The sequence below is a fragment of the Battus philenor genome, unplaced genomic scaffold, assembly GCF_028537555.1.
Source record: "Battus philenor isolate CCGP_79_NKW_IND1 unplaced genomic scaffold, ilBatPhil1.0.hap1 SCAF_26, whole genome shotgun sequence".
Lineage (NCBI taxonomy): Eukaryota > Metazoa > Arthropoda > Insecta > Lepidoptera > Papilionidae > Battus > Battus philenor.
This window is the reverse complement of record NW_027181689.1, coordinates 10,608,113-10,634,711: the sequence shown is the minus strand read 5'-3', so window position 1 is coordinate 10,634,711 and position 26,599 is coordinate 10,608,113. Positions and strand designations below refer to the sequence as shown.

Below are 26,599 nucleotides of genomic sequence, written 5' to 3'. Positions count from 1 at the left end.
TACACATATTTACTGCGTTAAAAAAATCGGTTAATTATATTTCACTACATATATAACATATATTCATTAAATATTAGAAATATCCTTATATAAGCAATATTAAATTATGTACTGATGTAATATTACATTATATTAAATAAAAATATTTATTATATCACGTGGAAGTGTACAGGAAATAAAATAGGATTTAAAATAAGCGCTTTTCGCTTCTCACGCCCAGTTTGACGTCACGCTACGGGGTTCTCGAAACACTCCTACCGCACCCAGTTCCACTTCGTCCAAAACAGCTTAAGTAATATGAGGACTTGTTTAAACGGTTTGTATGGTGTAGGAATAGAGTTTATTTTCAGTAAGCATAATATTTAGTTCATTATTTTATCACCAGACTGCGTGCTCGGCCCGGACGACACTAGCGCAGAGCGCACCAATCACATCCCAGGAACTTTGACGCAATTTGCAAATGGCCGTGAAAAGGATCGAGCTCCAGGGTGTATGAAATACTAAATGGTGGAATTGTCCGTGTTTAAAACTTGTGATTAATTCTCTGTTCAGTGTAGTGTTGTTGAAAATATACAAGATGTGCCAAAAAGATAGAATCCTGTTGTAATAGTGGTTTCCGAATCGCCACAGGACCGCCGCTGGAGGAATAGTCGGAAGAGATTTTGCTGATTGCTGGGTAAAGTACTTTTTTAAAACCCTTATTCTACTACACCGCTTCTTTATGTTTTAATTGTAATTTTTATTACGATAATCGTTAATGATAGGGCGTGACGTGAGTAATGAATAAGCAATTGTGCCTGGAAATGGTTCTTGCCCGGTCAATGCGTGGTACACCCATTATTGAAATTGGGTGTATTACATTATTGATTCTATTCGAAATATTGTCTACTGTTTAATCTCTCTTAAATATAGTGATAGTGGTTTAAAAACTATTCGCTGTTGTAATAAAACAGAAATAGTACTATACATATTTTGTTATATGTTATATATGTGCTGAAAACTGTAGACTGGGTGTTGCTCGGGTAGGTTAGTGAAAAATTTACATTGTTCTTACTGAATACGCATCTATAAAACGATATTTGTGTTTGCACGTATTTTTCCTTCCTTCTATGTCACGCATACGTTTTCACTAAGGCATGCTCTACTAGATATTTTACCGTAAATAAGATATTTTATTGCTTGCGTTTCGTGTTAACGTATCTTTTTTCGTGAATACTTACGCTTGAGTATTTGTACTGCTAATTGTCGTGTGCTGTAATGTGTTCGCACCTTTGCTTAACGTATCGATTTTCTTGTCATATGCTATCTGTATTTTTACCTTCACAATGTAATGGACTTTACATTTCCTTTTCAAGTTTTCTTGCAGTGTTAACATATTAACATTGCAGATTGTGTAGTAAAATCGAATTTATCAACTTTTAACATTTATCTAGTTATTGACGAGATTTTATAAAAAAATTAAAGTGATCAAGTTAAAAAATTAGCACAATCAGCACATATTTCGATTGGAGCGTGGTAAGATTTTACGACATATATATATTATAAAACAAAATTAGATAGTAAGAAGACCATCGAAAATAAATTATTACTTGTAAAAGATCAAAAAGATTGACAAATGGTCATCAATTTTACACAATAAAATATTTTATAACATTTTATGAATATCAATCAACACAATTATTACAACTGAAAAAGATTTAAAACATTAGGGGGACCGAAGTAATGACACTTTCTTGACTTTTTAATGAGTTTTTATTTCTAATCAGTAATATATTCATGTTCATTAAACAATCAACAACCTTTTGCCATCTATGAATAAATAGTAAAAAAATGGCTGATTGTCAACATAATGTTGGTTGCTTCAAGGGAGTAGCAAATACTGGTATTCTGGACATCATCATCACATCAGCCGATACATGCCCTACAGGGCTTAGTTCTTCTCGAATTCTGCACATACCTTTATTTTATACAATGTATTCTTTAGTTGCTCATTGAAATAAAAAAGTGTGTTGTTTTTCTTTTGTCATTAAAAGTGTTTTTTTTTTTTTAATTAATGTTGTGTAGACGTTCTGGAGAAGTTGGCCTGACCCTGTGCATGAAGGTTTAATTATCTATATATCTTGATTGCCTATTAGCACTATAGGGTCCTTAGGATATAAAAGTGCTTTCTATAATAAGCCAACACTTCAATATAAAAAAATATGCAACTGAATATCTGAGAGACATTATCTTTTCACAGCCTTGTATATTCACTTTAAATTTTAATAAATCCTGTAGTATATTTTAAAACCATGGTGTTTATTGTAACATTTCATGATATACACGAGATGTGACTTCTCAGCATTCAATAGATTTATCATGTGTTGGTGGATATATCATTTGGCTGGATTTAGAGTCCTTACAGTTCATTCACTGACCAAATTTCTCTTCCAGCCAGTTCTTTTTTTTCTTCTGCATAAATAATTAATAATATTTATCCAAAAGACTAACAAGTGAAATACAGCTGGTCATGTGGTATAATTGGATTTTTAGGATTGATATCACAAACACTGATAAATGTGTAGTGTCTATAACAATATATTTCAACAAATGTCTGCTATCAATACCATTTGCAGCTCTTGTAGTCTTTATATATCAACTTAATAATTTACTGTATCCATAACAGATAATTTTAATTGAGTATTTTTAAGTATACAGCCTTAAAAAGTCTAACGTTACTTTGGCAGATATTTCTTCTAATGTGCAATCATCGATATATATCATATTTTGATTTGATGTAGTCTGGTCTTTTTGCAATGTTGTATAAAGTAAATTTTTAATGTTGTGTCACCTATAAAGGAACATAACACTCAACTGCAATTGAAATTTTTGTTTCAATATTGCAAATGCAATATCCAATGTGATTATGAAATCTTTTATCTAGAAGACAAAAATAATAAATGAAATCAGTAAATATAAAATACATAATGACGGTTGTCATTAATAGGCTCAAGGTCCCACAGAGAGTACTTTGGAGGGCTATCTGCTTATAGATCAACTCAGAAATGAGGAAATCGACAAATAACTAATATCATCAACATAGCTTTAAAGAATTGCTCGTCTGAAATGGGCGGGGCACATTGCTTTTGCAACTGATGACCATTGGGGCTGAAAGATTCTTCAGTGACGACCACAAACCGGTAGACGCGGCGTGGGTAGGCCTCCCACTAGTTAGACCGACAATATAGTTATGGTCACTGGACATCTCTGGTTGTGGGCAGCGCAAGACTGGTGATCATGACGACCTTTGAGGAAGGCCTATGACTTGCAGTGGGCATCCATCAGCTGAAAAGAAGATACATAACATATAAATTAATATATTAAATAGAGGCTGAAAATATATACCTTTTATTGGAATTAGACATTGAGTCACTATGATAATAGTGACAAACAAAGCAATAACACTCATGCTATTTGAATATTTTTAAAGTTTATTCCTTGTTTATGACAAAACATTACAAATATTGTCTGTCAATGGTTGCCTATGTTTAAAAGATTCCTGTCCATTTTGGGCTTAACACTTGAATGTCTAAATACACAAATTAACACCAAAGTATCTACATCCGATACCAAAAAAAATTGTTAAAAAATCTGTTTTTTTTTTGTTTCAAAACAACAATAGATAAATAAATAATATTGAATTTGTTTGACATAGTCTGACACATTAATGTTGGACAGTTGTCGAAAATAAAAAAACAAGTTTAGAATCTGAAAAAAATTGGTGAAATTGTTATATTCTCAATCATATCAAACATATTCAATCATAATTAGAACAATATATGATTTAATTGACTAGTAAAATATAATGGCTATCATGTTATGAACAATAATTACTACATTAAACAATATTACATAAGCTACCTGCCGGTATAAGTCTGTAAAAGGGGTAGAGCCATTTCAGAGATTACCCAGAATAAAGAGACAAACACAAAAAAAATGTAAATTTGATATATGTTAATATACATATATTTACATGCATTTTATAGGTTATTTTAATATTATAAACAGACACTAATTTTATTTATTTGCATTGAACAAATTTATGTATGATAAAAAATGATACCATACATGAATGAGCTTTTAAAGATATCTATCCAGATCCTATTAAATTCGAAAAAAAAAATTTTTTTTAAGTATGTGAATCTTTGTGTTGCAACAATCTATGTTATACTTCTGGACAATATACAGGTGGATTATTGAAACATTTACACAGATGTTTAAGCGACACCTGTATATGCAATGCAAAAAATAAAAATGTCAGTCTGTATATAAACTGTTATTATTTCTTATATGATTAATCAAGTAGGTGACCTGATATATATTTCATATGTATAAGCAACTACCCGAGGTTTATACAAAACAATATTGACTAGTGTGATTAAATGGTGATGAAAATATATAAAGCCCTTCACAGTAAAATACTAAAGAGTAAAATATTACTGCTTGATTTTGGATATAGTAATTTAAAACATATATACATGGTTTTGCAAATAGGACCAACTAGTATGTTTATTATTGTTTCACTTTAAAAAATGTTTTAATTTTTTTATATTTCCATGGTTGGGACAATAATCACATTTTAGAGAGAATTTGTTTTAAATAAAAATTATTATGCCGTTATTTCTTAATGGAAAAGGTTGAGTTGATCTTTCTATATATATACTTCCTAAAATTTATTTAAGTTAAAATTTATCCTTCAAACTCATTTCAAGTAAATAAAACTGCAAAAGGTTGTAATTTTTTAAACATTGTCAATCAATTCAGGATATGAGTATTTAACAGAAAAAATTTCAATCTATTATATAGATATATATATACACACACACACACACACATATATATATATACATATATATTAAATAGATATTTAAACTAAAACAAGATGTCACCTGTCAAACCATAGAGCATTGTATGCTAAATTATTTCAAATATTAAAATATCCATGTCTTCTGTCTGCCTGTCTTTTGAAAACTAAAAGTTATAATAGTCTGTCCAATAAGTACCAGATCTTTGGTAAAACACCCCACTTGTGGGAATCTATATATTTTTTAAATATAACTTGTATGGTAATTGATATGTTACATTGTTATTTATGTAATTCAAGGAGGATGTATTATGTAATGTAAATGCTTCATTGAATTACAATTTATTTCTGCTCCATATATTTCATATTAATAGACCTTTACTTATAAGAATTAGGATGTATTTATATCTCAAATGTGTAATTATTATTTTTGCCGAGAATACCTAGTTAATAATTTTTATTAAAGCTTAAATATATATAAATAGGTATAAACATTTATTTTATATAAAGATATAAAGACAATAATGGCAACAGTCAAAAAAGGGTTAAAATCTTTTCTTAAGTTATACCGACAATGGCTAGCTAATCATCAAAACCTGTCGGCTGAACAATATTATCAGCAAATTAAGTTAAATACTTGAAGAGCTGTAATATCTAGCATAAGTTGCATGAACAGATGGAGTTCTCCATGAAAGGGGAGTTACTTCAAGATATGGTACTCCCTTTCACTGGCATACTCATTGACATGTCATTTGCTTATAGTCAGTCTTGTAGGATGTACTCTTTGAACATAAATCTACAAGGGTACCAAAAATTTAAATATGTATTAATAATAACAAAATACCTTAAGTAGTAGTTACCATAAAAAGCAGCTTTTTAGTAACTTATCAATAGCAATGTTAAAATGTTATAACAAGGTGATAAGAGATGCGGTCTTGAATATTTTATACCACAGGTTCCCAACTTGGGTTGTAGCTTCTAGAGGGTGGTGTTTAAGTAGGGGTTGGCTTTGAATTCTTATAAAAATGTCCTATTTATAGCATAAATAATCATTTAACGATTTATATTAGCTCTAAGTACAAACTAAACTCAATTTTACAATATCTTTATTCAGGCAGGCGGGTTTGAAACTTCAATTATTTTAACATTTTAAGTAGTACACTACCATTTGTTCGGTACTGATCTGTAACCATAGATGATGAAGAGAATGAAATATGCCATAAGAAGAGGGTAATATGAACATTATCATATTTGGATTTAGGTGTATATATGCTGAAATATCCTTCTACAATTTATATGTCGATTGTGACAGGTTGAATGTCCTGAAATTATCTAGTAGTTACATTTGGACCAGTCCCCCCGTAACTTGCACTTCCTTATTGATGTGATGCTGCAAAGTGGGATATGTTGCAGACAATGTTCACTACTACAAACTATTGAGACTCGTAGCTTTTTTGTTAACTTTTCAAGATTGTGAGATACCTACTGCTATGTGATATCATAATTTCAATCATACTATGTCAACTGCTTTACATAGGTCTCCTCATAAATTCATTTATTCATCTCGAACTCGATGTCTTTAGGCAATATCTACCTATTAACCCAAGGTAGTGCAGATATACTCCAAATTTTATATAAAAGTATATTTGTTATATTAATACTAGCTGATCTCGCAAATGTTGTTTTGCCATGTATGTTATTACTAGGAAACATTGAAAAATAAGGGTTGATCGTAGGTGGATGAAAATTTAGGGTTGTATTTTTGTATGCTGTATCATAAAAATATAAAAACCAAAAATTTTGTTTAAAAAAAATCTGGGGGTGGAGCACCCCTAACATTTAGGGGGATGAAAAATAGATGTTGTCCGATTCTTGACCCTGGCTGGCTAAGATTCACGAAAATCGGTCCAGCCGTTTCGGAGGAGTTCAATCACGCACACCATGACACGAGAATTTTATTTATTATATTAGCCATATGTATTATTATATATATGGCAAATCTAATATATAAAATTCTGACTGAGACTGATCTGATTCTGAGTCAGATATTGGCTGAAAGCGTTAATTCAGTATTTTAAAACTGTATCAAGGTTGTCAGTCCTTGTGGGTGGACATTCTACACTGCATTTACTGGTCTGTGGTATCCAATCCAGAACCTCAAAGCTCCAGCGGCAACATGTTCTGCCACTTCAACTTTCTAATCCATTGGGTTATTTCTGTTGTTTTTATGGTATGTTAAATGTGACGTTTTAAGAAAATGAGCCACCTAATGTATTGCTTTATATAAGGTTTCTCACTGCATACTAGGATTACAGAAGTACTTATATCCTGTTATGAGTTAATTGATTATATCCTATACACAAAATTTTTATATAATAAACAAGGGATGTATTATATCTATAGTAATGCAGTGAACAGGTTTTAACAACACAAAGCCTCATCCAATATGCCTCAATGCTTTAGTTAGATGAAAGTCTATGAACAATATTTGTGGCACTGGGATGTGGTTTTTCACTCCTGGCTTTATTGGTAAGACTGCAGTCACTCAATGGACTATAGAAGGCTGTGGTTGAAAATTTTCAATAAGAGTATATAAGCGAAGAAGAGATAGTAAACAATGAAAGTAATCAAGATAGCGGATGCAAGTAATTTGGCATTGGGCCGGCCACATAGTTTTGTGATGGCCGAACAGGGCATAAGGTTCTGGAAGACATCCCGCAGTAGATGGATGACTTTATTTAAGTTGTTTCAAAATGCTGGATGTAAGACAGTTCTTTTAGAAATTAATAGACATTTTTATCCCCTTGGCCTACCCGATATCTGTCAATTGCGCGAGCTATAGTAAACAACAGAATCGGTACCGCGTACCTGAACTGGTGCAAAATGTGTACCTTTCATGACATGTTTTTTCAGAGCAATGAAAAAAAATTGTGAAATAATTTACAATGTTTAGGAAACTAATAAAAAACTAATTTTTAGACGTCTAGTGTGCAAACATAATTAATAACGACAAAAATAATACGCGGCATCTTATGCACCAATCCCTCATCAGGGCTCTGATTTGTGACTTTTGTTTATGGCACAAATTCTTTACCACGTGTCAGACTCGTGTTTATAGGCGAAAGGGTTAATAAGAATTTGATGAAATAAAATGATAATTTCATACGCGTATCACATAAATGAATCGGGTAAGATATTTTCGATTGCGAGCGGCGTCGATAGGTACGTGGAGTTGCAGGAAGAGCCGTCGCGCGCGCGGCCCGCTTTGATTCTATTGGCCTAATCGCATTAGATGGATTATAATGATTATAATACAGTCCCATTGTCGGCGCGGGAAACTAATCGGCCGCCGCGATAACACCGCGCGTCTGCGCTCTGCAATCAACTGACACGTAATGTGTTAAATATTTGAAAATGGAATCATTTTTTTTTATTATTTTCGACCAATTATTTGAACTTTTATAGCATTACCAAAGGTGAAATTATTTTAAAATATTTTTGGTTGAATATCAACATAGTCCGGTGGTTAATGACTAGGACATGTACAATTGAAGTAGATACGCTGAAATGTACAGGGTGATTGATCATGGATGTAAAAGATCTAACTTTTCTGTATAGAGTGATCATTCCGAAATGTTACATTAACTTATTTTTTTCTTTTAGAATGCGACTGCCCAAAATCTTCTAGCCGTATAGCAGTATATATGCGGATACATAGTAGACAAACATTAATTTTTAAAATGTTTTTTATTAGTATATTATCATTACGATAAATATTTCTGAAACCTTTGATTTTTTGATAGAGTGCCGTACATTAATATATATATATATATATATATATATATATATATATAAACATTGTGAAATCAAATCGGGATTTTCACCCGAAGGTGGACTATTATTTAATATCTATAAATATTTAAAATATTAGCTATGTGCCCTTCGATATTTTTCTCAAGAAAATCTCGCGTTCCACCAGAGGAAATGGTTTAATGTTGCTTATGACGTGAATTCTTACATCTTCGTTTAAACTGATAATATCTAATTTAATCCACTCTCAACGGTTAATACGTGTACATGGTATCCCAATGTCTCATATCCTTACGTGCTGAAGTATGATTTTTTAATGACATCTATATATGGGTGACTCGTTCCTCCTGCCTTGTGCAGGGCAAGATTTCTACCTTCTCTCTTCATATGATCTGTCATTCTTCGTTTGCAGATCTTGTTCCTCGCGTCTGCTTTCTTTCTTCATCTACATTGATAATTGCAGTGGGATTTTAGGTTACATAAGTCGGGGAATGCAGTGGTTTGCTATATTTGTAAAGGAAAAACTGAATGCTAAATGAATGTTGCGAGGACGAATTTCACGTTAAACACGGTATTAATAGTCACCGACGTAGCTCGAAGACTTGCTTGTTTGAAGTGGCGTGGTAGTGGGCGGAGCTCGTTGCACTGCACGAGCGCAGTTGTGGCAGAAAGGTTCTCGAATGACCACAGACCTATAGACCATGGATGCTCAGACCGCGGCCCGTCGGTCGAATACTGTTGGCCCGCCGACAGCAAAAATAATACTCTCGTACATTCGAAAAATATTGAATTCTATTCCAGATTAAAACCAAAAAAAAATGTTCTTTAACACGTTGAACGCCAGACCTAAAACCATGTTTAGTTCAGTGGGCCGCGACGGACACCATGTGACTGCCATCATGTTGGATCCAAGAGGCCGCGTCGGACACCACGTGTCTGCATGCCCTCGATCACTTCAGCAGCCTCTAGGGAGCCAACGGACAGTGTTTCGACTGTTTTTACCAAGGCATGTGACCCGCGCGGCCCCGCAGAAAAATAATGGGTAAATCGCTGTTTCCGTAAGTCGCCCATTATTTTTAAGGTTTTTACTGACAATATTTGCAAAAAAACACCTTGGCGATTTTTTGACGATTTTCGATTTAATGGTGTGGCCGCAGGGGACAGTATGCTGTCGGACACATGGTGTCCGCCATGGCGTTCAACGTGTTAATTATCTATACTTCTGGCGGCTGGCCCGCCATCAGTTCATGATTTGCCCGAGTGGCCCCTAGTCTGTGCAACCATGGTATAGACGCAACGTGGGTAGTAAGATATGTAGACCTTCAACAGTTGAGGTCACGGGAAGTTGATGCGGGCAGCGTAACACCGGTCTTAGTGGTGATGTTTGGGGGTGGCGGAACATGATGATGAAGAAACACAGATAGACGAGCATGTTAACTTCTTTGGGAGATGCAGGACTTGGTTCGCTTTTTCCATTTTTATTGTAAATCTATGGAGGAGGCCCTATATCCAACAGAATACGTCTTACAGCTGAAAAGATAATGATGTATCAAGCGATACAATATTGCCATCGTGATAAAATGTAGAGTATGCCAGTTTAACCCTTAAATGCATGACTTTAATACTTTAAAAATATATATCTTGCAGATAAGTACACTTTAATGCAGAGAAAAATAGAAAGAAAACATAAATATTATTATTTTTAATGTTTATTTATTAAATAAACTTCATGTTGCAGATATACTACAATATGTATTTATTTTTGTCTAGGGTAGTACTCATTTTACCTTGCAGTGGTGTGTTTCAGTTTTTCATCATTATGCATTTAAGGGTTAATTAGTAGAAATAAATTTATTAACATAACATTTCATAGATAACATTTGCAACATTCTACCGATTCTTTTCTTTGGACATGAGTTTTTTTTAAGAAGAGTTTACGGGTAATAATAAGTTTTGTCCAGCTGTGGACGAAGTGAAGTAGAAATGATGATGTTGATGAATTTAAAAATGACAATTTAGATCATCTTCACCGCAATGACGTAGTGAAGTAGTATTTCAATATACAGTAATACCGCGTAATACGTTCCAAAAAAATCGCGTTAACTTTAATTCGCGTATAACGAGGTTTATGAATAAACATAGTCAAAAATTATTACAAAAAAATACAAATCATTTTAATTAATCACTTTAATTCTAGGAACACTTTATGCAACACATACTCTTATTTTTTTACGGAAAAATACGTCTATTGTCTTTTGGGTAACGTTTTGTTTACGTTCTTGTAAAATACGTTCATAACACCCAACACTGTTTTTAATTGTTTGACAGATGGTCAAGACACCATAGAGAAGTTGATGACTACATTATATTTATACGCACTCTTTCGCGTAATTCGAGGCATTTGAGCGCGAAATTTGCAATTCGCGTTATAGTGAAACCGCGTATAACGGGGTCGCGTAAAGCGGGGTGTTACTGTACGCTGCCCGGGGAAGGAGGCAACGTGACTTACAGGCAGCGGGCCGCGTGATAACCTCGCGCATGCGTATAAGTACATAGGCGCGATTGATTTCATGTATGTTGTTATAAATACAGCAGACGGCTTATTGCAGATTAATATGCAAACTATGATAGATGATATGTGTTCCTTAGAGTTCTCTTTGACGTTCTGTCCGAGAAAAATAACTGAAAAACGTGAGGGTGATCAGATGGTGATAGAGGCAGTTGTTGCAAAGGGATCACTACTCACCATACTAGCTTATATTCACAGAGCCCTAAAATGAAGTCCAAGTTAAACACGTTAGCATAAAATATAAATGGCGTTATGTATATCTATAAAAATAAGTGTCTAAACCAGTGATTCCCAAAGTGGTCTATATCGACCCCTAGGGGTCTATGACAACCTGCAAGGGGCCTACGTCAGCGAAAAAAAATCTGGGGGTCCATGAAATAAAAATGGGGGTCCACGATAGTAGATCTCAACACATACACTGATAGTACCTATTTACTTACATCATACTATCTTATAATATTAAAACATTTACAATATTTATAAAAGTACCTATGAAGTAAAAAAATTATTATGTATGTTTATAAAATGGTGTAAGTTGTAGGAAGTTGGTATTCGCTTTTTTGTCGCAATACATTTTGAATTAGTAAAATTAAAAATAAGTTAAATTCAATTAATAAATGTATAAATTAACATGTGTTTTTAACACTAAACTTCACTACAGTAAAAAAAATACAGGAAATCAATATCAGGGAAGTAGGGGGTCTACCCAACACGGAAAAACATGGCAAGGGGTCTACGACACAAAAAAGTTTGGGGAATTCTGGTCTAAACAATCTATTTATATTGTTATCCATTTAGGAAATAAACTAATTGAGCTCCACTATAGTGCAATTTTTAAAGTTAAAACTACGGAGTCAAACGCGCACTGATATGAAAGGTCATAATAAACTCTGTCTGATTTATGTGATATCCTTTATAAATGTTTTCTTAATATATAATTAGAATTCATTCCCAAGGTATATCGGATGTATAGGTTTCGTAAATAAATATATATATATATGATAACCGATTAACTTTATAATGTGTGGTCATCTACCCTCTTATTATTTTTTCCCTACCTTGGGTTGACTAGTAGAGAATGTCTAAAGGCGTTGAGTCCGCTTTTGCAAAAAAATTACAGTCAATAAATAAATTTTTTATTAATTTATTTGCACTATAATGTACATCAAAACTATAAAAAATACACCAAAAAGAAAATGATACAAAGTTATATAGACGTATAAGAGGCAGTCTTATCGCTTGAGGCGATCTCTACCAGACAACCCCCTTGGGTGGAGATGAGAGACATGGACAGAGCAGTTTAGGGTGTAAATTGGGTGTCGTTAAAAACAAACAAGACACCAATGATTTTTAAATAATATATTAGTTTACTTCTTTGAAATAGTTTAAGAGACAATTTAAACACTAACGCGCAAAAACGTGACCAAATAAAAACAAAGACACGGACGCTAATGTCTGTGGAATATAGATTATACCTTAAAAAAGTGGTAAATTATGTAGTAACGTAATAAAGTACGCAATTTGTTATATAGTAATTAGAAACATTAGAAATAAGAGTTGATTTTGTTTTAACACGTTCGCGACTTTTCTTGACTTGACAAATTAATACAAATTAACCCCAATCAACTTTTTAAATATAATTTTTTTTTTAAAAAACATCTGTTAAAATCTTCAGTATTTTTATCATTGCAAATTCTCATAGTTAATGAAGTCGCAAATATACTTTGAAAACTGTATAAGTCCATGCTATGTTTTAAATGCAGGATCAATATTTAATGGAATCAGGCGTTATTTTGCGGAAGTCCATCCTAAGTAAGAAAAGGACCAATATTTAGCCACTTCCGAGAAACACGTTTTGAGTAATTTGGCGGTGGCGGTTGTGTGATTCGCATTGTTTGCCGCATACGCATTTATCAGCGGGCTGACGGGCGGTGCATTTTATTGCACGACTATTATTGCATGTGCGGAAGTGGCTAAATATTGGTCCTTTTCTTACGTAGGATTCAATAATTATCAAAATGTACGATGGGATGAAACTATTGCATCCAGAGTTGCCCAAGAAATTACTTCTTGTCTCTTAAAGCATTTCAAAAATATTTAGTCTACGGCAATATGTGTAACATAATATAAATTTGAAATTGGCTTTTGATATCTGTCTTCTTTTGTCAGTAGACTTAGCTTCGCTTGTTACGCTATTCGCATATGCTATAAGCTAAACATATCTTAGAGGGATATACCATAATCGCCACGATTGGGAGACTGTTTGGCGATTGCAGTGTTATTATGGTACGCAGAGAACGCTGCAGATGATCCTCTGAAAAACTGTTTGCGTGCAGTAGCAGTCCTATGTAATTAATATTTAGTGTGAATTATGTAACAAACGAAGAGTATTCCGGGAATCGAATCCGCTAACTGAAATCGCAAATTTCTTGCCTACTAGTGCTCGATGTACAAAGAAAGAAACCAGCAAAGTGTGTATTTATTACTACACAAGTGTATAAAATTTGAATAATAACCGTCAAAATTTTTCTTCTACTTTTTTTTTAATTATACAAGTTAAAAATTGTACTAAATATACACCTATACCCCGATTTACACGGTACTTGTTTTACACGTTTTCGCTTTTAAACGATTTTCCAAATAAGTTTTTTTTTTGTTTTAATAACCGATTTTATTACCATCTCTCATAATGAAAATATTTCTGCCTCAAACATCGAATAACTTCGAGTGATGAAAGTGAATTCGAACCTTCGATTCCGAAAAAAAGAATGTGAGCAATTTCTGACAGTGATAAAGGATAATAAAATACGTTTGGTTATATTTTTGGTCTTTTCAATGCATTTTATTTTTATTTCTGTGTACACCAAAAAATATTGAAAAAAAATCACAAGTGATAAATAGCGAAATTATGCATTTTCTGCAAGTTTTTCGATTTACACGGTTTTGACTTGAAAATTTTAAATTTTCGATTTACACGTTTTTCTCAAGAACGTATCTACCGTGTAAATCGGGGGATAGGTGCACTTACTTATTACTCTGACTATTGACTTGCTTTAACCCTTTTCTTGATAATGCATCTGTAGAGATACATGAGAATTAAAAAAAAATAGTGACATCAATTTTGAACGCAAAGTAATAATTTGTATGTGAATGTTTAGGTAGTTTCTTAATTTTCGAACGCTTGTTCAGTTTTTTCTATTGGCATCCTTAGGTCTTAAAAGTCTAGTGGTATGATTATTAATGTAATATTTTTAAAAAATCTGCTAAATTAAGGGTTAATAATTAACATTTAGCTATGGATACGTCGCTAAAATAGCCAATGAGAGACCCTATGCCCGGGATTTTTTTGAGTCCTAATCAGAAATGATGGGAAAAATATTAAATAAATATATCAGTTATTAATGTTGCATAAAATGATGATTACAATACAAATGTCGACAAACACCAAAGGTCTGTCTGTGTAATGTCGAAGTACCTTCTTATTACACCGTTGTCATTAATATATGACGTAACTACAGTTGCACCCTTTGGGGCACGTTGGATATAAAATGTCCCACCTTTTTGATGCGTAATAACGCATGGTGGGACATTTCTCGACCTCATCTGGAAATATTGGAATAGTTGCGCGCTCATACATTTTTTTCTAAACTTTATTATTTAATGTAATTGGCAACACCATTAGCAATTGTTAAAAATATACTCGATTGCGCTGGCAAGGTTTATCATCATATGACAGGTTCGTCAAGTGTTGAAACCGAAAATTTTAGTTAAATAGTAGTTAATTACAGAATTAAATTTTTATTTTTTTATATCATTGTCCTTATTAATATTAAAACACCAATTTTGTTAAATTTTGAACGAAATAAAATTTCTGTGCAACATGGGTATTTTAATTTTCTAAAATTCCGTGCCTCAAAGGGTTAAACAGCATTGCGTGCGTTTGAAATTTCGCTCGAGATTTTGATGGTCGATTTAATAAACTGTGGAGTTATGTGAAAGTACTTCAATAAAAAATATTTTCGTAAAACCTGAACCAGAGCGAAGTTAATAATATTTAAAATTTATGGCACAGGGTAACAAAGAAATGGAAAGGTTAAATGTAATTATAAAAATCAGGACACGTACGCTAATGTCTGTGGAACATAGAAAAAACAATAAACTTTCCTATAACACGTTTTAATGTCCCTCATATAACAAGCGTTTCTTCCATAATTTACGGGGATTTATCAGGTTTTATAACAATTTGTTTCCTTTAAATAATGTTCTTAATTGAATTTAATAAAAAATGTATTTAGTTTATAACTATTTAAACTCTTTGGTGTTAAAAGGTGAACGTAAATTCTTAACGCGTTATACGGGGTCTTATAGATTCGTTATACAAAAAATCTCCTACAACACGAAACTAATATCCGCGTTTGATGAAGCACACAGATTCTGTAGGTATCTATAGCCTATCTAGTTATATTGAGTTGCCGAATTATTGTATATTTAAAAAAAAATATTTTATGAACCTGCATTGCACACTTTTTTTTTTCTTTTCTCGTACCCCTAACTTATTGAGATCAGGGACTTTATTATTCGATATTTTTTTCAGTATTTTCTTTATTAATCACTGTTTCACGCGTCACAATATCTTCCATTCTTTACTTTTGTCCTTCACAATATCTTTCGTTTTGCTCTTTTATACCTTCTTTCTTTCCTCGCCTTTCTTCCATCATCTTCTTACTCTAAGGTGGTTAGGTACATTTATTTACTTTATTTATTTTGTTGTTAAATTTTATTTTTATCATTATTAATACATAACAATTCTATAGCATTGCATACTTAAGTATTAGTTCAAACAGAACGAAATGTTTTTTAATACAATTCCAGGCAATGGTGTCTGCGACCAAATGCTCCAGTATAATAAAAGATTTTGTTGCAATTTCTCGTAATTCCAACGTTGACCGCCCACGCTAAAGGAAAATTAGTTTGTTTATTTGTGAGCCGATACAATGGAATTATTTAAAGCAGGCGCGCTTACTCATTTATTTCATAGATTTCATTGCAATTGTGATTTGTGTTATTTTTGTGGTGTACTACACTTTCGACACCGCTCCGCGAACTAGGCGAGTAGACAGATGTATTCAATACGTTTTGTGTTCCACTTTCGGGCTGTTGATCCGTGGAAATTGTTTATTCTGCCGTCGATACTTTGAGAATATTTTCTCCGTGAAAATAGCTAGTTAAATATAATATATACTTGCAGTTTAGCTAGAAGGATATTGTATTCTAGAATAGTTACTTTAGTAGCATATTGTATTAGGTCTAAAGTGGATAGGAAAATAAAGTACAGCACCCGGCGATAAATATTGCACATCGACCTTTGGAAAGAGACAATCGGCTAATAGATAACGCTCTACGAAGTCGAAATTAGACGATTGTTTCTTTACAAAGGTCGATGGGCAATATTTTGTAGCTAGGTACTGTATGCAAAGAATGATATATAATATGACCAATAAAAGAAAAATGTGTAAGAAGGACAATAGATGAGAAAATATATTTTTTAATATTTACTTGTTTCATGTACCTTTATTAATTTATCTCTGCACCGCCTATTAGTGGCAGAGAATGCCTTCGCCATTAAGTTCGCTATTATACTTAACTTGTGTAAATAAATAGACAAATTAGATAAAATCATTAGGTGAAAAACTTAAGAAAAATAATGTTCCTGTGTACCCAAGACGGGGTATGTACGAGAGGTTTCCAATAATGGAACAAACAAACTTCTCTGTTACATCTTATTTTAACGCTCTCTTGTCCAAGTTTGATTGCTTTTTCGCCTGATGAATGTGGTCGAAGATGAAGCACGCAGACTCAGTAGGTGCTATGACCCTGAAGAGACTTGGGTTATAATTCTCGGAACACAAGGAAGCCGGTAAATCGTTCCATACTCAGGCTATGAGGATCAGACATGTTGAGTTGTAAACCTTGGTGTATCTCCTAGGACACTATAGAAGTATTTCCCAACGCGGGGCCCACGCGCCACAGTGGGGCAATTCGTAAATTGACTCTACACGACTTTAACTGTTTCGTTTTAATTTAAAAATTATGTCTGTTATATAGGGGGGCGTAAGAATTCAGAAATGCTAAGATGGGGCATGGCACAAAAAAGGTTGGTAATGCTGCTCTAGTGTTAGGGTGGTGGTGGGAAACAGTACTTGTCCTATAGAGAAACGAGTATGGTAAGATAAATAGTGGTGAAATTTTGCTGCGCATTCCACGAAATAATTTTTTTTTTAATTTTTTAAATAAATTTTGACCATCGCCTTTCTTCTCCACATTTTCCACGATATTGCTATATAATAAAATTTTATTTTTATTCTTATTTTCTACTTATCACAAGGTAAGTTGTTTAATTATGTTTCTATTCCTGTTTTATATTTATTATCTTTATCTACTTACATTCGTGAGTTTAGCCTATTGCACCCTCTGCAGGGCCTCGCTCAAAGATATATATGGAAAGATATATTATAATCGCCACAAACAATATGATGCTACATGTATTTCTTACCCGACCGTAATGATTGTATGAATTTTAGTTATCACCTTCCTTCCTACGACATCTTACGTCTCTCATCATCAGGGAGTCGATGGTGAAAATTAGATCAGTTAGAAACCGTTCATCGATACACCGTTACATATTGAAATATCGCGCGAATTCAATTTCCAATGCAATTCGGTCTAGTATGTACGGCTCGCATGTACCGTGACTTGCGGAAATTTGAACATTTTATAGCCGTCGATAATGCACCGCTTGCGTCGTCACGTCACTACTGATGCGAAGGTCGGATTCTAGGATCTATAAATAGTTTTTTTTTGTTGTTGTTATCCGTCGTTTTGGTACATTAAACTAGAAATAAGCAAAAAAAAAAGTACAAACGGTGAGTTCTTTGCTATCGGATATTTTAGCGTCCAGACTAATATTGGATCGATTTAGTTATCAAAAAAAAAAAAAGATTGAAATCCCATGTACCGTACATACGTGATAAAATACAGAGCATTTTAACCCTTAATAACCTAGACTTTCAATTTTGATATCTTTTAAACCAAATGTACACATTAGTATTTGTTTTTTTTATAGGTTGGCTGTACGAATTTTACTGTTGTATAATATTCTTTCCAACGAAATTTAAAAAAAAAAAACATATTTTTCCCTTCATCTAGACACTCAAACAAACACAGTAATATTAAAAAGGGTTAAGTATTTATTTATATTATTCTTTTGCACTCGAGGACATTTCTGCGCAAACGCACCAGCAATACGAGAGATTTTGTGAAACACTTGATATATTTGCTACCTCCAATTAAGTTTTTTCATGAGGTGATCCGGCATATTGTCTTAAACCTAGCAAGCCATTTAACGTCCTGTAGCGCTTGGGCAGCGATTTGAAATAAAATAATGTACCAATTAATGTATAATTTTGAATTGTGTTGTTTATATGTATAAGTTTTAGCTGTACCTGTAAGAAAATAGTAAATATTAATCAAACCATTCGTAAAAAATAGCGATAATCCCTTTACCAACTGTCTGCGACCAGTAAACGGGAAAAAAATATCGTAAACAAAAAAACCCAGGCAATAAAAATTAGAATCAATAAAATAATTACACACATAAAGTAACACACATAGCTTAGATAATTTAAGATTAGATTTTAAGAGAGATATACATTTAATACTAAAGTATTTAATGTATATCTCTCTTGACATCGCTACGAACATCATAGTGTAACTATTTCATTCAGTAAAAAAATAGTTTCCAAAAATCCATCGGTCCTTTCTTATCTGCGAATATATGCTTTACTGTGGGTGTGTTGTCGGCTATAAACGGAATTCTAAGGGATATTTCGTCATCAGGTTTGTGATAAGTAATCCATGCCAATCTGTCCTTTAGAGGGTCCTTTGCAGCATCACTAACGCAGTCACCTGCGCTGTCTATTATGCGAATCTTTCGTCTTCTTTCATCCCCCACTTCATCACTATCATTGCTACTAGTATGTGAGGCGTGGGCCTCACGTTCACGGGAAACACTTCTGTAGTCTCTTCTTAAACTATTTTAAACTCAATTATTTTTTAGTTTTTTTTTTTACTTCTGTACAGGTGTCTTGTTTGTGTGTTGTTTAAGAAAAGGACCACCAATATTTAACCACTTCCGCACATGCAGTGGTAGTCGTGCAATAAAATGCACCGTCCGCCAGCCCGCTGATAAATGCGTATGCGGCAAACAATGCGAATCACACAACCGCCACCGCCAAATTACTCAACACGTGTTTCACCCCTCCACGGGGCATCTTCAGGAGTTATTTTATACCGATTAGTGTGAAACACAGAGTTATTTCACAACACCTTAACAATGTCCAGTTTTAAAAACTTCTTTGTACAAGTCACCCCTCCACGTGGAACTTTAAGGTCCCAGAGGGCATCTTTTATGAATGCTTTGGAGCCTACCTACCTTACCATGACTATCAAAACATACTGTTTTAAATTATTGTTTCTTGTTTCCACTGTGGAATGCTCTAGCATTTTATGTCTACATAACTGATGTTTTGTAATGCACAGAATTATTTATTTCAGGCAGTCTAGTTTCAAAATGAGATATTATTATTACAAAGTACACCGATATATAGGTTACTTTAGTTTTTCGTATCTGTATGACACATGTTTATATACTCATATACATGAGTGAGGTGTGTTTTGAAGTTTCAGTCAATATCATTGACGTCATAGTGTAACAAGTAGATTTATTTCTGTACACTTTCAAATAGGTGTTCACACTCCATAATTAAACTAAATAATTCTATTATAATCATTCGTCGACCATTATTTAAACCGGAAGGTAGCTCCGCGGCTGTGCCGTGGTGGCGCATAATAATGTGTTTTGGTTGAACGTTGACGCATGCCCGTTTCAAAAATCGCATCTTTTGATTTTTTGAAATGACGTATGCAGTAAGGAATTTTTGAATTTATATCCTTATCTACTTTTTTGGACAGGTTTTAAGAATTTTTCATAGATCTTTTATGGGGGTAGGTGTATATTTTCATAAATCGTATCGCGCCGCCTTTGTTCACATGGTTTTATTTTATTTATAATACTAGCTGATCCCGCAAACGTTGTTTTGCAAAAAAAAAAAATTTTTTTATTAACAAATAAAAAATAAAGGTTGATCGTGGAGGGGTGAAAATTTAGGGTTGTATGTATTTTTGTATGCTGTATCATAATAAAATTAAAACTAAAAAAATTGTCTTATAAAATTTGGTAAAAATCGGTCGAGCCGTTTCGGAGAACGGTAACTAACATTGTGACATGGAAATTTTATATATTAGATAATCTAGTTATATCGATCTGAGACTTGATTTTAAACACTATATTGTTAAATATATTAAGAGCCGATTTTGGAACTCTATTTGTAATGAAGTCCGATTCTCCTGAAGTGGATTTTGGAAATCTGTGAGTGATAAGCCAGAATCTTGACGAGCAACGATTCCCCAGACTAAAATAGAACTGACTTTATAATCATCTGTCTCTCGCGTTTTTGTTTTTCTCGGACATGACGTCGGATGTTTTCGCCATCTTCTAGACAGCTTATTCCTAAGAGAACTCTAAGAAATATATGTTATCTCTTAGCTTGCGCATTAATATGCAATAAGCCGTCTATTGTGATTATAACTTTCTATAAGAGTTATATTTTCTGTAGAATTAAAAATAAATAAAATATGAAAAGGAGAATACCTCTCTCGTGTGTCGATATCTATAAACAATATGAAATCGCACAAAATATTCGCCTACCCTCAACAAACATTTGATTATGTAGGATATAAGCTATACACAACACTTTTTATTATCACTTTATTGGCGGTATGTCAATTATAATAGATCGTGCAATGAAGAAATTAACAAAGAAAGGAATATTAGGACGATCGATGCTCGCCGCTAGAACTATTCATCGCCTGCGCACGTGGCTTTGCGTTCTGCACCCGATCTCGTTTTACGACAACTCCGATAGATGGCGCACAGTAACACGGTTTCCACAGTTACAAAATGTGTGTTTACCCACAGTAATAATATTTCAAATTTCGAGCTATTTTACTAGGGGGTTGCTTCGACATATTTATCGTAAATTTAAAATCAGTCTAAAGTATAGTGTACCTGGCGATAAATATTGCACACCGATCTTTGAAAAGACACTATCGGCTAATTTCGACTTCGTAGAGCATAGTCTCTCACCCACACTACCTATGTAACGTTTTGTCGATGTGCAAAATTGATCGCCGGGTATTTTAAAATGATTAAAATTAAACCTTAATATCTGGCGAGTTGGTTGTGAAATAGTCTGCGTTTCCAGTATGCCAAATTACAAAAAATGCTGCTTCTTTTTAGTATACTAGCTAAAGAAAGAAATTTAACCTATTCTCCCAATACGAGCACATTGAGTTAAATATTAAAACACAAATTGCCTTACTACTTATATTACGTATCGACCGGGTATTTCCCCTGCCATGGTAACTGAAGTCGTCCACACAGGGGGTAAGAAAGTTAAAACGACAAGTGATTTAATATCTTATGGCATTCGGAAAAGGTATATATTAGTGTAACTTACCTAGATACTTCACAAATTATAACACGAAATGTTGATTTTTTTTTCATTTTGAAAATTTATTAGGGACTCTCGTGACTCTCTTTAGCTGAATTTCTATGTAAATATATAGCGGGCAAGCGAATGAAAAAGTTGTAAAAACAATTTATTCGAATTCTTTATTCTGTCGCGCGTTTGCGATGCGAGGTGTGAAGTGCGTGAGAAATGAACAAACAAGCACATAGACGGCTCTTTACACGTCTACGAGTTGACATCTTGCCTTTTATCGCCTCAATACACACGTTTGTGTGGCTTGAAATGTGATTATTTGCTCGTCCAAAGTATAAATACGGCTACTTAGATGTCCCCCTATAGTATCGACTTTACTTACTCCTTCGCAAAACAAACTATTCTTTGGAAGTAAGAAAAGGACCAATATTTAGCCACTTCTGCACATGCATTGGTAGTCCGCCAGCCCGCTGATAAATACAAGACAGAGACACTCGTGTTTGGCACTAATCGGTGTAACATAACTCCTGAAGATGCCCCGTGGAGGGGTGAAACACGTGTTGAGTAATTTGGCGGTGGCGGTTGTATAATTCGCATTGTTTGCCGCATACGCATTTATCAGCGGGCTGGCGGGCGGTGCACTTTGTTGTACGACTACCACTGCATGTGCGGAAGCGGCTAAATATTGGTCTTTTTCTTACTTAGGATGGACTTCCGCTAGGTAACGCCTGTTTCCATTAAATATTCTTTGGGAAGTGCTCCCCATCGATATTAGGATGATCAGGAATTATTGCGCATTTAAAGTGAAGTATCGAAAGCTGTCGCTTGATGAATATATATATATATATATATATATATAATATTAAATAGTTATTTAATTCTATATGTAAATGTGTTTCAATACAAATTAATCTCAATGGAGTAATTAAGCGTAATGTTGTTACTATGAACAAAATTATAATAGGTCACGTGTTCGGATGATTTTTTCTCTTTTTAAGTCACGAGAAAATAACTTTCAAAATCACAGGGACCTGTGGACAGACACTTGACGTGATGGATGTCGGAAAAGTGCGTGGGCCAAATCAAGTGCCAAGTGTTAAAAGGTGTGCGCAATTTTGATGTGCAAAATTTAATGTGTATATAACGATTTATATATAGGCTAATCATTTGAAGGTATTTTAAAGATAATCGTAACATGTCTTTGGTTGTGATTGTCGTTCAAATGTTTGACACTTTGAGACACTTTGAGCTTAAATATGAAAAAAATGCCGTGTATTTCTCTAGTTTTTCGTTTAGCAACACATTTGGCTATTTTTAAACGGTTTTATCGACCCGTACGGAATTTGTTTGGATCAAAATTAGAAATTGAAAATTAAGTACCTTCCCGTTGTCAGATTGATCTGAAGTTTGGTACACACATTTAATTTAGATGACAATACGATATAATAAAATCAATAACATTATAAATCTAAGATGGCCGCCGATACAAAATGGCGGATTACATATTTTTCCTTAACCCCCTCAATATGGGTATCAAATGAAAGGGCTACACTAGTAAAACATGATGATTATGTCAAAATTTAAAATTCAAGATGGACGCCGTTCCAATATGGCGGACTAGGTACATATTTTTCCACAACCACCACAATATGGGTATCAGAAAACCGTTTAACTTAAAAGTTTTTTTTAATGTATTTTTTTGTAAAAAATATGCACTAAAGATAAAGCTGCTATCGGTAATGTATACAAGTGCACGTCATACGCATTGTTCGCTTTGTACGTAAAACGTCGCGTTGCCCTACCGTGTACGCTTTTACCATTTACAACTTCCCCGACTCTTAAAAACAGTCTATAAATCACGTTCTCCCTTATTTGCGAGCGAGGTAATACAATGTTTCTACAAAATTACATGTTTATATCCGCGTGGGCTGTACAAGGAAATTTCGTTTACATCGTATGTTAATTCTTCATAGTTTTGAATGTCCACAAAATAAGATTTGTTTTTAAACCTCGTATACTTACGATAAATGATCAGAAAGGCAAGTTGTTCAGATTTCCACAACAATATAGGGTGATTGATTAAAATATATACATGTAACACTTGACACTATAGTTAGATTCCTAGAACATGCCGTGTTGACATGAAACCCAGAGATAATTCAGGGGGGGGGGGGGTTAAATTAAGTAAGATAAGTTAATTGTTAAGCTAATAGTAACTTATAGAGCTTTGGCAACAAGTACAGTTAAGGTTCTAGATACATTTCTGCAAAGCTGTGTCTTTAGGACAGCAAACCTCGCCGTGTTGTAGAAGGGTACGTGTTATAGCGATATCGTGTTGTATGAGAGCTACCAGTGTATATACTTTGTGTGAATGTACAGCTTACTTGCTGACAATTAATATATGATGTCTTATTCAAAATTTAAAAGTTTCAGAAATGATAACGCAATGATAATGTTTAATATATTATGAAAAAGCATTATAAAATAACTAATAAAGGAACTAATATATAGCTACTTCCGCTATGCAGCAGTAGTCGTGCATTCAAGTGCACCACCCGCCAGCCCGCTGATAAATGCGCATGCGGCAAACAATGTGAAACACAACTACCACCGTTAATCTACTATAAACGTGTTTTCACCCCTACACGGGACATCCTCAGATGTTAGACCAAAAAATAGAGTATATGCAAGACTACTGCTGCATAGCGGAAGTAGCTATATATTAGTCCCTTCCTTAGTTAGGATGGACTTCCGCGAGGTAACGCCTAATTCTATTAGAGAAATAAAATAAATTATGGTTTGCTACCTGTCCCTGCGTATTCTGTACTGCTAGATGTCAGTTTATAATATTGATAGAAATTAGGTCATTGTGGTGTAAAAAAGATTTATATTCACAATAATGAAGCTTCAAAATTTTTCACATCGTAACAATTATAAACTCCACCGACAGACATAAACATCCGGTTTTTTAATATCTAATATAATATATAAAATTTCCATGTCACAATGTTTGTTACCGTACTCCTCCGAAACGGCATGACCGATTTTTACCAAATTTAATATGCGTATTCAGTAGGTCTGAGAATCGGCTACTATCTACTTTCCATACCCCTAAGTGTTAAGGGTGGTCCACCACTAAATTTATTTTTTATATTTTTTAGACAAATTTTTTTGGTTTTTATTTTATTATGATACAGCATACAAAAATACATACAACCCTAAACTTTCACCCCTCTACGATAAACTCTTATTTTTTATTTGTTAATAAAAAACTAATTTTTTTGGCAAAACCAATCAATCAAGATCAATGTTCCACAGACATTGGCGTCAGTGCCTTCCTTTTTTAATTTACGTTTAATATTTCCCAGATTTTTTTTGCATATTACAGTGTGGTCTCTTAAACTATTTACTAACATACAGTACCCACACTGCCTATGTGACGTTTTGTTTGTCGTTGTATTTCGTGCGACAGAGATAGTGCTCTACGAAGTTGAAATTAGCCGATTGTCTGCTTCCAAAGGTCGATGTGCAATATTTATAGCCCGGGTACTGTAAATCGTATACTATTTAAAACAAAGTTGAAGTCTAGATGACTTATATAATAATGATAGTTTTTTTTTAATCACGGCTGTCTTATTTTTAACGACGCAAAAACAATGTTTAGTTTTTAAAACTACGTTTTGAAATGTGCGCTTTTATAAGCGGCGTCTTGTCATCACTACCATGAATACACATCATTGCACTAGTCATAATTCGGTATATATGAATGTGGCCCGAGCAAAGTTTTTGTTCCGGATGGACTATCACAGATGACCAAATGGCATTTGCATGTTAATTGAAAGCGTTAGCGCTGGTTAAAGTGGCAGAAGAAACTCCAGCCACGCTCTTATATTGCACGATCACCCGCGCAGAGGTTTCACAGGGAGTTCTCAAGATTTGCTACTTAAAAAGAGGTTTAGACTAAGCGCCATGCTGTCTCTCGAAACAGCGGGAAATTTAGTCAACAGAGCATGTCCAATTTTGACCAGTTTTGCGGATTATTAGATTATATTCCGTAACCATTTTGATAATTTCACAAGCCTGTCATCTACCGTTGATCTGGAACAACATTCGACAGCTGCCCCAACGCAATTCAGTTCAAACCAACTGTTAATAACCTGTCATGACAATCCAAAAAGCGATGTAATTATATTTTCGGAAAATTCTAGAATAATATTAATTTGAAATGGCTTTGTTAATAGAGCGTGGGAAACAGAGTCAAATTGAACAGGATCCATTGAAATTATTTTAACTTTTAAATCGTGAACGCGTCGCGTTTCCCGTGGACTTGAACGTCCAGGGATCACTTTGGATACTTAAGAAATGGAAGAAAGTACCAGGCCATTTTTTTTTTTGTTTCGGTGGGGGGAAATTTTCCGGTATTCAAGATGCCTTGCCTCTGGGGGGAGGACAGGGGTATGTGGGATTCCTACCCACTAAAACCCCCCCGGTGGTCGCTCTCTGCGCTAAACGGGGGACCGCGGTATCTCCCGGTCAGGGATCGCCACGGTCTTCCCTCGCGCCGTGTAATTTTGTGATAGCTCGTCCCGGGGTATGCGTGGATACGCTACCCCCGAAACCCTCGTGGTACTACCACGATGGTTCGAGACCACGTCGAAACATCGCCAAGTACCAGGGCTACGTGTATGTGAACACGTGGATTGAGGTTAGTATTTATTTCCGCTTCGGCGTTGGTTGCGTAAGCAATACTATTTC

The 26,599-nt window shown here is 34.1% G+C and overlaps 1 protein-coding gene across 2 annotated transcripts in view; it reads left to right on the top strand.

Moving 5' to 3' along the window:
• Window positions 1-434: 434 nt before the first annotated feature.
• Gbeta13F (guanine nucleotide-binding protein subunit beta-1) overlaps window positions 435-26,599 on the top strand; it is a 50,280-nt gene continuing 24,115 nt past the window's right edge. For both annotated transcript variants that reach the window (XM_068768579.1, XM_068768580.1), the window contains exon 1: window positions 435-676. The gene's annotated coding sequence lies outside the window, so the exon portion shown is untranslated. The remainder of the gene's footprint in view (window positions 677-26,599) is intronic.